General features: G+C 32.8%; 1 long non-coding RNA gene across 1 annotated transcript; it reads left to right on the top strand.

The window, feature by feature from the left end:
* The first annotated feature begins 3,903 nt into the window (after window positions 1–3,903).
* On the top strand, window positions 3,904–6,042 carry LOC145820245 (uncharacterized). The gene is made up of 3 exons (XR_014361435.1): window positions 3,904–4,043; window positions 4,959–5,011; window positions 5,777–6,042. It is a non-coding gene; the product is annotated as an uncharacterized LOC145820245 (long non-coding RNA).
* Window positions 6,043–12,250: the final 6,208 nt, after the last annotated feature.

The raw sequence follows: 12,250 nt of genomic DNA on the forward strand, positions 1-12,250 counted from the left end.
TGGGAATACTGCCACTCCATTGGCGGTTTGAATCCATGGGTACATAAGATGTAGACATGCCACTTGAAGGCATGATTCCATAACCATTAGTTTGCTTCTTCATCTCCATAACTCCAACTTAGACAGGTCCCATTGGGCGTGCCAAAATATGTTAGCAAAATTTTGGTTTGGGTCAAATCAACAGAAGAAAATTGACAGAGAAACCAGTTTTCACAAACAACAACTCAATCAGGCAATGTGGTTAGTGTCCTATGTCTTGAGTTTCAAGGACTTCTTTGGAAGTTGTTATGTGAAGAAACAAATACAAATAAATTGAAATTCGATTGATTAACAAGTAAACTTATCACTTAATTACAAGAATTAAATTACAAGTTCAAAAGGTATCACAATCGATAGGGTCAAACTTAGTTACAGGAACTGAATTACAAATAGACTACTCCTAAGTACAAGAACTACTCCTAAATAAGTTACACTACTCCTAGATTTCACATGGATTGTGAATGTGGTTGAAGGTCCTCCATCCTTTGAATTCGTAGCTTTTATATGGCCTCCAATGGCTATGTTGTGCTGCCACATGCCCATTTGCTATGCTCCTATAACTGCCCATGAACTGCAACTGTTGTAACTGCCTTTGCACTTTCTTTTCTTCTGCAACTGCTATGTGTCACACCCTCATTCCTCTTTCTTAGGCCACTGACTTCACTTCTTTCATTCTTGGGCCTCCTCTGCACATGCTCATACCTCTATCGACATAGGGTTCCAAGTTTTGGTGCCAACAACTGTTTAGTCCTCCCTTTTTTCTTTTGAACCCAAAGGTCCCATTAAAGTGGAAATTACACAAAATGATAGTCACTTACACGTATGAATTTAATTTTGTAGGGATAAAAGTGGGTTTCTCCAAATATAAAATTACACGTTTGGGCAATTCGCACTATAGAAGTTTTGGATTTTCCTTCTTGTAGAACAAATCTCACATTACGAACAAAAATGTAACATTCTAATGTAGCACTCCAATAACATAACACTCTAATGTAACACATTAAAAATTTCCTTAATATACTTTTTCTAAATGTAACAATGTAATACTAAAAAAAAAAAAATTCTTAGGGTATTTATCCTAAATGTAACACTCTAATATAACCAAAAAAAAAAAAAAAAAAAAAAAACTCATTGTTGTACGTTTTCCAAACATAATGCTCCAATCAATGTAATCCCAAACGTAATAATCCAATGTAACATACTTCAATGTAACATACAAAAACACTAAAAACTCATTAACATATTTTTTCTAAACGTAACTCTCACAATTTGAAATTATTAATTTGTCCAAAACTTATTAAGGAATTTTTTGTAAACCTTTTGGAATGGTTTGAAGAATCCTTCATCCTTTTAGAATGGTTTGAAGAATCCTACATCCTTTTTTTAGAGTGTTACATTAGAGTGTTACATTTGAGAAAAGTACATTAAGAAATTTTTTTATGTGTTATATTAAAGTGTTACACTAAGGAGTTTTTTTGAAGTGTTATATTAGAGAGTTACGTTTGGAAAAGTACACAAAGGAGTTTTTTTGTGTGTTACATTAGAGTGTTACACTAAGGAGTTTTTTTGAAGTATTATATAAGAGTGTTATATTTGAATAAAATACACTAAGGATTTTTTTTTTTAGTATTACATTGGAGTATTACGTTTGAGTGTTACATTAGAGTGTTACAATTTGAAATTATACATTTGTCCAAAATTTAGTAAGGAGTTTTTGTACTCTTTTTGAAATGTTTGAAGAATCTCATATCCTTTTAGAATGTTTGAAGAATTGTACTTCTTTTGAAATGTTTTCTAAATAAAAAAAAAAGATTCTCATACAAAAATTTATTCCAAATTTAATTCTCACAGATTGTGTACCTCACATTTCTAGTATAAAAAGAAAAAAAGACAAGAAAACATAACAGAAATAAAGATATAACCATAAATTTAATTTTCAAATAATATATTAAATCTACGTTTTCAAAATCAATGGGACTAATTAGTCTATAAGAAAATCCTTAGAATTAAATGATCACTGTTCCTCAAAATAAGATTTATAGGTAAATTTTCCTTTCAAAATTCGTTTTATTCCATATTGGGTATAAAATAAAAATTCACCTTATTGCGAAAATAAAATTGTAGGAATATTCAGAGAAATGGGCTGAGGAAAGGCCAATATTGGCGCATCATCCAATACCTGCCTAGAGAGTGAGTATCTATGGATGGTCACCGCCGACTAGTATAAGCAGCAAACTGCAAGACACAAACAAACAAATAAAACCACCAGGGTGGTGGTCAAGTGGTTCTTTGCTTTTCTTCCATGCAAGATGTTTGGGTTCAATACTGGGAATGTAATTTTTTTCGGAAGACTGCACTATACTCGCAAAGTCCTAAGACACTTGTTGTCGAGTGAGTTGGGTTAAATCTGGGTTAAGTTAAATCTGGCCGTCAATCGATTACACTGGCCTGCATAAGTTATGAAATCCCCACGAAACTTTCTTTTTTTTTTTGTTAAAATATATAATAAAAAAAAAACAAATAATAACACATTCCGTCACACCATTTTATTTTTATTTATTTTCTCAATACCAAAACCGTCTCAGATTTTTATCACAACTGAGGATTTACTTTTTTTTCTTCTTCTTCTTTTTGGATTGTTAACACAACTAAGGGTTCCAAGTACAGTGATTAAATTAAACACATGATGAAGCCCAAAAATATTCCAGTACGAAACAGAGAAAAAAAAAAGGTAAACTACGTTTAGCAAACAAGAAGAATAATTCAAAGAGGAGAAAAGACAAAAGCAGAACAGAGAGATTGTGAATAATAAAAAAATTAAAAAAAACCCTTTATTACAATCATTGATCCCTCTGATACAATCCCAACAAAAAGAAGCTTTATACTCTCTTTCTTTAACAAACTAACTGCTTTGCTAACTCTAACTCTCATAACATACTAAATTGTCCATTTGTTCAGATTTCCAGCTTCTATTTTTCACCTGTATCAACACACATCACTGTTTTTATGGTCATTCTGTTTTCTTTTCCTTCTAAATATTTCTTTTTTCTCTTCTATCTATAATTATATATACCTCTACTGAATGGATTAATTTCATTCTCATTTGCTATTGAATCTGTATTATTCTTAGGTGCCAATGGTAGTCTCAGCCTCCTCTTTGTATTTCGTAATCCTGGTAGTACATTTCAATCATTTCTTGTTTTTTGTTTTATGGGTTAGTGTATGCTGTGTGATCTCCATCTCATCGTTACCATTAAGACTGATGTAATTTATTTTGGTAAAATCAATTGGTTACATCAACATTTGAAATGTTGGCATATCATGGATTGGCTTCATCATAATGTTTCTAACAGCTATAAATTAATTGGTTTAGTAATTTGTATTAGTACGTGGTGTTCATTTTCCCTTCAAAATTTCCAAGATGGGAACTAATGAGTGGTTTTATTTTCTCTATTGAAATTCTAATTTTTATTTATTTTTTTTTTATCCTAAAGTGGACAACTTCTGTGAGAACCCGAATATAAAAATTAAGTAAATAATTAAATAATAATTTTACAAATCTCAAATATTTTATTATGAATCTTTAAGTGCAAATTAAATATTATTGGAGGATCTTTTAATTAATTTAAAACCTAAAATAAATTTATGGTGAAAGTCATTGATTGAGAAGCAAGATTTATTATTAAAAAAAAAAAATAGAGAAGAGGGTGTGACTTGAACTCTAGACCACAAAATTAATAAGTTAGACTCTTACTATTTGAATTGCATGTAACTTATATATGTATTTTGTATATTTATCTATCTATTTGACCTAAGTGTGCCCACCACTAGTATAAAATAAAATAAACACAAACCCTAACTCTTGTTATAATTGTTTTCCACAACACTAGCAGCCCTAGCAGCCGTGGGTTTATGAAGGAAAGAGAGGGGTTTTTCAATCATCAAGATTATTGTTGTAGCCAAGAAGGAGAGCTTTGGGTGTGTTGTGCTGTGTGGCTTCCTAGGTTTTCTTCTCTTATTTCTTTGTTCTTTATCCTAATAATATTGTTATTTAATTCATTGATGGAGAGATTGTAGGTGTATGTATTTTGTGTATATATATATGCTGTTAAGAAATCTAAGGAGTTAAATTCATGTATAAAGAATCGGGGTGAATCTTAGTCCAAAAATTCTGCACATAATCGCTAACTTTAAAAATCAAGAAACCATATCAAATGGATGAATTTTAATCTGAAATTTTTACAGTAGATCAATTACACATTGAATTGCATATCTGAATTTTTTCATAATTTTTGGGAGTCGAAATCCATATAAATTGAGGTATCCAAATCTGTCCAGGAAACTCGTCTGAAACAGTAAATTCGGGATTGTTATTCTCTTTGGGTATAAATCCAAATATTATCAAATTAGTGTCATTAGAACCGGTTACGAGACTAGTTTCGTATGTTTTTGGCCTTGCATTGATTGCTCGTGTATAGTAAGAGAACCGTCAATTTCTTTAAAGTGCTGCAGAAAACAACCTGTTTGGATATAATAAATTGTAGAAAATTATTTTGATAAGCAAATCAAGTGAAACCAATTGGGTTTGAAACTTAGGATATATTAGATCATATCTGGAGGTTATTGGAATTTTTCGAATAGCGTGGAGTGGGTTTTGTAATTTTCAAAGTTAGCGAATAGATTGGGAAAACTTGTTTAAAACACTGTTTCATCTTAAAGTTATTTTTAGTTAAGTTTCGATCGGAATCTATGTCTTGGGTGATTTTAGACCTTGAAGAATATGAACTTAGGTAATATTTAAGAGTAACGGTGAGTTGGGTTGAGCCGTGTTAGTGCGCTTTAGTTTGAGGTTACTTAGTTCCTATTTTTTTTAGTATTTTTAAATTAGTTGTGACGCGTAGTTTTTATACTTGGTTCAGGCCACTAGTTGGACTTTTACACTCTATTCGAGGATTATATTATTGCGTTTCAGGTGAGTAGTTTCATGCTACGTATTTTTATAAATGTTCCCCTACCCTGAACTGTTGGAAAATTAAATTGTTGTTTCAAGACTAAACTGTTTTGATAAATTATTATATTATCAATTGAATCAAATTATTTCTGAAACATGTGTGAACTTGGCATACTGTAAACTATTTGTTTTGGTCTCATGTTTATAATGATGAACTACCATGTTTTGCGAAACTGATGTGTATTGATTATTGGGACCATGTGTGTATTTAGTCCAGGGAAATTATTCCACTGTGTGTGGTGACTCTGGCCACTAGGGAACAGATCCGGGTTGGGCCGTGATGACTCTAGTGCTCAACGATTGTAAGGAAAAGACCTTTAAAAACAACTAGGTGACCTTCAATCGGATCGTCTTTGAGAAAAGGCCCAGGTGCCACCCTGAGGATGACTCTTAGTTCGGTATTGGATCCAACGGGGCTTATAGCCTGAGAAATGTGTGGCAGATTATTTGTTTTTATTGGTACCCAGAAAATTATTGGTGTTCATGTTATAATCCGTTTTAAGTGAAAAATGTCGTTTATCATGTTCTTGCGAGACATGAGTATTTTAAGTGTTGAATTGTGGAACCTTCTTTTTGAAACAGATTGTATTTACCAAACTGTATGCCAATCTAGTTTCGGTGATATATATCTTATTTTGGAATTGAACCATGTTTTCAAAACTGTATTTACTATCCATGTTGCTACTCACTGAGCTATCAGCTAACTTAGTTGTTCACCATTTCCAGGTGTTAGAAGGACTTAGAGTGGACTCATGGCGTAGCGGGGACTCAATTGCATGGACCTCTAGGGCATTCCTTTAGTTTAGAGTGTTATGTCAAGTTTGTGCATATTTATATTTATTCTTATCGAAGTTCATTTAGGATTATTTTTGATATGTGGGTTGTTTATATCCCATAAGTTTGGATGGCTTTTGATTACGGTTGATTTTGCCGTTTATAATTGTGGCATGTCTGGATTGAGTTTTGGTTATTTATTATTGGACTATTGTTCAGTTGTTCAATGTGATTGGATTTGTGTTTAGGCTTACGTGTGCCTTGGGCTAAGTCCCTGTGGGCCACGGCCGGTCATGCCCGGATTTGGGGTGTGACAACTTCCTTACTCTATTACAAACGTGCGGTTGTGACTTTGAATGCGATCTTCCTTTTGTTGTTCAGCTTGGAAAACTTCTTTTCTATTTTTCTCAGTATTTTGTTAAAGAAATATAGAAAATATTTGTGGATGGCTTAAATGGTGAAACCTATACTCTTTTCTTTTTTTTTTTTTGAACTCAGCTACTAACTATTGTTGTTTTTACCCTCTTGTTCTCAAGGATTTTTTTTTTTTTTTGGTCTTGGAAACTTGTAGAGACCCTAATTTTTAGTCATTGTACTCTAAATTCTAAGTTTCTAGTTAATTCTATTTTATCTTCCAATTTTGATAAAATTTGCAATTAGGTCCAACGGAACCTTAGTATATTTTTCTAGCTTTTATTAATTGCAAATAGGTATTTGTGTATTATTTCATAATGTAGAAAAATTCCATACACTTGAGTTTGATTTCATTTTAAAACCCAAGTCTATTTACTAACTTTAGTAATACATTTTATTTTCCTTTTTCTTTATATTAATTTCTTTTGTATACTTAATAGGTAGAGGATCCCTCCAGTCCAAAATCTAGACTGGAGAGCATTGTTCCGGCCCGTGGAGCCTACCACTAGTCCCGTTTTGATAATCCAAACCATTCATTTTATCGAATACTTCGTATATTTCACACACACAAAAAATTAGTTCGATCCAATAACTGTAAGTAGTTCAATTTATTGCGTTTATCATAAAAAAATGTATAGTTTATTTTTTTGTCATCCATTTTTTTTTTGGTGAAAAATGTGGTAAATTGAACTAGTTACAGTTATCAAATTGACGCTAAAGTGAGCAAAACTTCCAAGTTGACCATCCGGTTATCCACACGATCAACCACACAAAGCTCTTTTTCTACCTTGTTGCCCAGCCTTGGTTCAATTGTCCAATTTGCTGGTTTGTTTGGGTTGCCTTCTTGTTTGCATGCTTTCAGTACTTTTAAGGCATCAAATAATTATAAATAAAGCCAAGAGATTAGAATTATGATAATTGGATAACTGGGAGATGTCCTGGCAGATGACCGAGAGGATGTCCAAAACATTTCACCAAAGTATTACACAAGGTGATCGTCTTGGGGGATGACCACAATGCAAAATGGCTAAGCTCTGGCTTGCTGCTCTTGTTAGGGCCGTAGTAGGAGATTAACCTAGCTCTGTTTCCGAGCATTGCTTAGTCGATACAAACATTTCAATACACAAGCTGGTTCTCCTAGGGGATGACCACGGAGTATTACACAAGGTGGTTGTCTTGGGGGATGACCACAACCTAGGGATGTCTTGATGGACGATCGGGTTAAAGACTAAGAATATTTTAAAAGAATATAATTAAAGTAGAGCGTTGTTGGAGTATATGTTTAAAAAGTGACTAGCTAAAGCAGTAAAGTGAAATTTTGGATAGCTATTTTAGCTATGTTTGTTGGAGATGCTCTAAGCACCACCATCATTTCACTACAATGATCACAATCACCACTACCACTATAACTACTACAACCCTTCTACCACTACAATAACCACCATTATCATTCCATCACCACAATAACCACCATCATTACACCACCGGCGCCACCCCCTTCTTAGCTTAAATACATTATCCCTCCACTGTTACCACAACCACTATCTCTTTAGCTCCACCACTATTGTCATTGGCACTACAGGCACCATTGTTGCTCCACCTCCACCTGCACCGCCAACTCACTATCACAATATAAAATAAAAATATATAATTTTAAAATAATAAAATTTTAATTTGATATTATATATATCAAACAATTTGTTTTAGTTTTGCACTTAAATTTTTATTAAATAGTTTTCTAGCTTAAAAAATCAACATTTAGTTTTCATTGTCAAATAACCTTTTAGCTTAAAAAATTCAGAATTCAGTTCTTAACACTAAATTTTGAGTTTTCAATTTTCAATTTTATCAAATACCACCTAAGCAAACATCTCATTTTCTGTGAACACAAAATGAAGCTCTACGTAACGCAATTTTAAAATTCAGAATTACATAGAAAAGAAAAAGGAAAAGAAAAAACACATACAAGTGCGATAATTTTAACTTTCATTAATTGGAATGGTGAAAAAGGAAAAAAAATCCCACACTACACCCATGTAGAATTGTTTCAGCTTTGAGATTGTGACTCCGATATCATGTATTCTTACAATTATAATATATTCTCTTCAAAAATATATCAATATACACATACGACACACATAACGTTTTCCTGGAGTCTCTTTATATATATATATATATTGTGGTATCAAGAAGTTGGGATGATTTGGATTCATTTATGATTTCTGCCTCATATTCTATACTATGCAATTTTTTCTAATAAGGAATTCCCCTTCAACTACTTACTCAGGAAGAAAGCCAGTTTTTCTCCACTTGCTTTTTTATTTTTTATTTTTTAAATTTATTTAGGAGGAAATAGAGAAGAGGAACCAGGCAATTTGCATAGCACAGTAAAACTCGTATCGAAGTGTCATGTTTGGTAAGAAAGGACCACGTATGCTAAATCTATCCTTAATCTTTGCTTATTGATTCTTCAAACACAAGCAATAGTCAATTTTGGGAGGTGGGTATAGTGCAGTGTATATTTGGGGTGTCATTTCATTTGTTTAGTGGTTTTTATTAACTTTTCATATACTCGAACTGACTGTATGCAAAGAATTTCAAAGTTACCAACTTCCCTAGATTTGAGCTGTGTGATCTGGTGTTATGTTCCAATAATTTCTTAAACACCTCACCCAGTGGCTTATTAAAAATTTAATTGACAGTTTTACCATTTTGTTTCGAGAAATATATATCAAATTGTCAATCTTTATCAGTACAAAAACTATGCAAACCAACTCAAAAATGTGCTGCTGCAGTCTTTGGGGGCAGCAACAACAAATACATTTTAACTTCATTTTGTATTCGATTACAATCATACAAAATGTCCAAAACAAAATGTCTTCTTATTCACACTTGACTGTAGCAACTAATGCATTAATTTCAATTCAAGGAGTAGTAATAGTATTCACTGAGATTTCTTGTGGAAGTGGTGAACTTTGTGGGTCTAACTATGAAGGTATATATATAATTAACAAAATTTTGAAATGTCACTTATAAAAGCACTTTTAGGGACAAAAACAATTTCGTGCCAAAATGTATACCTTTTTAGACGAAAATTTTGGTCCCAGGAGAATAGTAACTCATATTGATGATATGTTATTGATAAATAATGTGAAGAAAATAATCATCTTAGAAGTGATTAATTAGAAAAGTATAATTAGTTGAAGCTAATTAATGAGCCAAGCTTAGAAATAAAAGACCTGTCAATGTCAACAAAACCCCTACCTGATTTGAAAACAAAGAGCAACAAGAAAAACAAAGGGTAAAGACAATGCTCAATTGCCTATTTGGGCCAAGTGAATCAAAAAAATAAGGTGTTACCCCCAATAAACAAAGAGATGATAGGAAATTGGTAAACATCGACATTATTACTCAGAATTGTTTGCCTCTAACCATGGCAATAAATTTCATAAATGCTAATGAAAATACCACTGGGACAATTTGGTTTACTCCTAGGCTTTGTTTTCTTTTACTTTCCCTCCACAAATCCCCCCTCAAAGCTCTGATCCAAACACAACCGTAATGTTTCAAAGTCGCAAACCTCATAACAAATCATTACTTGCAGAGGTTAATTTCTTAATAAATATATGGATTTAACAACGTAAGTGTTGTTATGTATCCCTACTTGGGATGAAGCTACTCTTAAAGCTATTGATAAAAGAAGTTTGTGGTCTGTAAAAAGAAAATTGGATAGAGTATTAGTTAATTCTAGTGGGTTCAAGTTTTCAAAAAAGCTGAAGCTGAGTTCTTGGCTAGTATAGTTTCAGATCATTGTCCTGTTGTTACTTTAATGACTGAAATTAAATTGAGAAAAAATTTCATAATCGTCAATTTTTCGATGAAGCATGGGATGGGAATATCAAGGAGATTCTTCAAAATTCTTCAAATTTAAAAAGTAACAGGTTCTCGAGTGTTGAGAATGAGTCTTAAAATGAAAAGAATCGAGTCTGTTTTTTAAAAATTGAACAAAAAAACACGAATCTAAATTAGAGTCATTGAAGCAAAAGAGAAACTAAATTAGATCCAGGAGTGCCTTAACTTTTCATATAACCAGGAGCACCTTCATGAATTTGGGTAGGGATTTGGAAGGAGACGGGAAAGGGAAAGGGAATAACATTTCACCCACCTTTTTCCCTTCTCTTTCCAAGTCGATACCCAAATTCATGATCCAAACACAGCCTAAAGAATACTCTTAAAAAACGAATATCATGTGAACAATCAATTAGGCCCTGTGGCACAGTGTAGAACCTTGCTAAATTCTGATAAATCAGCCACCTAAGAAGCTATAAATGAAGATGTGTGTCAAGGGACTTGAAAAAAAAAAAGCTCATGACTTTTTTCTTTCATATGCATTCATTCATGTTGTTTCAATAAAGAAACTGCTGAACTGCAACAAATAAAAAAAAAAAGCACTAATTTGCTCCTAATGTACAAGTTAATAGCTGCAAGAATAGATCAGTGGGAGGTCTAAGGACTAGAGAAGTGGATAAAACAGAAATTGTGTTGATGCAGCTATAATACAATAAAATTGCTACAACTCCAATTGTTTTTGACAAGTGCTATTACTACTATTAAGCTAGCTGGCAATGAAATATAATAGTAGTGTCATGGTTTCTACAAGGAAAAAATCAACTGTCTCATTACATTCTACGACTTGGAGTGCGGAAGAAATTGTAACAAAGCTGTGGATGCCTAGACAACTACATAATGCTGCTCAAACTTGTCTTGAGATGCCGATAGTGCACAGATTGTTGACTGCTGAAGTGTGTGCAGGTTGAATGGTGTTGGACCCCTTGCACAAATAACCTTTTTTTGTTTGGGTAAATCAAAGAGAGCTAATAATAGGAACACTCTAGAAAGGATAGGAAATATCAGGTGAGCTAATAATCAAAATTATTCATCTACTGTGTTGTGAGCCTCAAATGCTAAAGCATCAGCCTAAATCTTTTCTCATCCAAGAATACTCAAGCCGTTGAAAAGCATATTAATCTCCTCACAACATATAAGAGTTTTAGAGACCAAATTTTGTTGTCCCTAAAAGTGAAAATTTTGTTGCAAATAACATTTAGGGACTAATTTCTATCGTCATAAGGATAGTCGCTAAAGGTCGTCTTGAAAAGTAATAAACAAGGCTTTTAGCAACAATATTTTAAAAATGTCACTAATAAATACACTTTTATGGACAAAATAATTTGATTCCAAAAGGATTTATTTTTTGAGAAAAAAATTTTTGTCCCAAAAGGATAATAATTCATCACTAATGTCCAATGTCCGTGGCTAAAAATATAATGAGATTTTCGGCAACAAAAATATTTGGCCCCTAAAAAGTAATTTTGTCCCTAAATTTTTGGGTCTAAAGCCTTAATTTTTTATAGTGATAATGTCGCCAATAACTGAAGATCTCCTGAACAATTCTGATTCAAAATCTCCGGTGCAAAACTTTATATCGCAGAGCGTAGGGCTTCAATATGACCTGCTCAACATCCCATACAAAAGGTTGTGTTACTATAATCAGAAAATGATTTCCATTGAGCTAAGAAAGAGCATCTGGAAGAGAAACAGACTCAGGTCAAATCAGGAATGCCTCTCCTCACTGAAAATACCCATTTTGGTAAGCTATTTGGTTAGTAGGAAATTATTATGGTAAGTATGAAGTGAATCTTTCTGAGGACCAGCTGCTCCAACTTTGTAATTAAAAGAGCTATGATGTGTAGACCCTTATCACTCAACATATTGGACATTTGAAAAAACTATAACTTCTTTCCTTGAAAAGGTGCAGAAGGACATGGTTGTGTTCCATACTTGTCAAGAAGTGCTATATACAACTAATTTATATATCATTACATTACTATCTACATTTCTTGGCAAACTCATTTAAACTTTGAAAATGGAAACATATGCATATATGTCATGAACAGACTAACTAAAGCTTTCTCCATGTTTCCACTTCCAGGGAGATGCTTTGTTGTGTTT

This window comes from Camellia sinensis, chromosome 2 (assembly GCF_055761805.1).
Source record: "Camellia sinensis isolate YWXY chromosome 2, ASM5576180v1, whole genome shotgun sequence".
NCBI lineage: Eukaryota > Viridiplantae > Streptophyta > Magnoliopsida > Ericales > Theaceae > Camellia > Camellia sinensis.